The sequence below is a fragment of the Mus caroli genome, chromosome 1 (genome assembly GCF_900094665.2).
Source record: "Mus caroli chromosome 1, CAROLI_EIJ_v1.1, whole genome shotgun sequence".
In the NCBI taxonomy this organism is placed as follows: domain Eukaryota; kingdom Metazoa; phylum Chordata; class Mammalia; order Rodentia; family Muridae; genus Mus; species Mus caroli.
Genome location: NC_034570.1, coordinates 27,880,994 through 27,882,074, shown reverse-complemented (window position 1 = coordinate 27,882,074; position 1,081 = coordinate 27,880,994). Strand labels below are relative to the sequence as shown.

At 44.4% G+C, this 1,081-nt stretch overlaps 1 pseudogene; it reads left to right on the top strand.

The window, feature by feature from the left end:
- The first annotated feature begins 416 nt into the window (after positions 1–416).
- LOC110287574 lies at positions 417–1,081 on the top strand (annotated as a pseudogene).

Here is a 1,081-nt window from a genome sequence, read left to right as displayed (position 1 = left end):
GGATGCATATGTGCATAAAATATTCTAGATTTATTAAGTCATTCTGATAAGTGACTCCAGCTTTTCTTCAGTTAGAGAAAAGTAATTTAGAGCCAGCATTACTATGACATCTTATTTCACCTGCAATAAGCATTAATATCTGTCCTTGAAGTTTCCTATTTATTTCCTTAAAATATTTGTTGAAGATAGGCAGGGTACATGCTTATAATCCCAGGATTTAGGCTGAAACAGAAGGCTCAGAAGTTAAACATCTGTTGTAGTTGTAAGGAACGGGAAGCCTGAAGGGTCAAAAGGAATACAAAAGGAAAACCTGCCATGTCCCTGCTTTACAGGCTGGACTTGACTGCTAAAGCGCCTTGAGTACCTGAGAGTCTCCATTAAAATCTGCTTTGGAAGCAAGAACAGACAATTCCATTATGGATGGAGGGAACGATGTTAACCTTGTCACCAAAGAGAGGTTTGTGTCTGAGGCAGAACTAGACAAGCCATGCAAAGGGAGGCAAGAAGAATAGGAGAAAGTGTGGAAACCAGAAGACCCAGAAGAATGTCCAGAGGAGGCGTATGACCCTTGGGTTTTGTATGAATGGCTGAGGGAACAAAGAGACAGGAAGCAGCAGTATGAGGAGCAAGCAGTTCAAATTCAAAAACATGGCAAGAGGGTTAGATGAAGATGATACCAACTTCCTTGATGAGGTTTCTCAGCAGCAGGAGCTGATAGAGAAGCAGCAATGAGAAGAACTGGAGGATCTGAAGGAATACGAAAGGAATCACAACAAGGTTGAGATTTCTGCAGAAAATAAGGAAGTAGAGAAGAAGCTGGCTGTGAAACCCATAGAACCAAGAACAAGTTCTCTCAGCCAAAGCTGTTGGCCTGAGCTGTGAAGCTGAAGAGCTCAGAGAGTGGCAATAGTGTGAAAAGACTGAAACCAGACCCCGACCCCGATGACAGGACTCAAGAGGCCCCATCCTGCATGTCTCTTGGAAGCTCTTCTCTGAGCAGACCTCCCTCCATCCACTGCCTATCTGCTGCTATGTGAACCGGCATCCTCCCTGGCTTGGGCACCTGTTCTGGGAGCAGTGA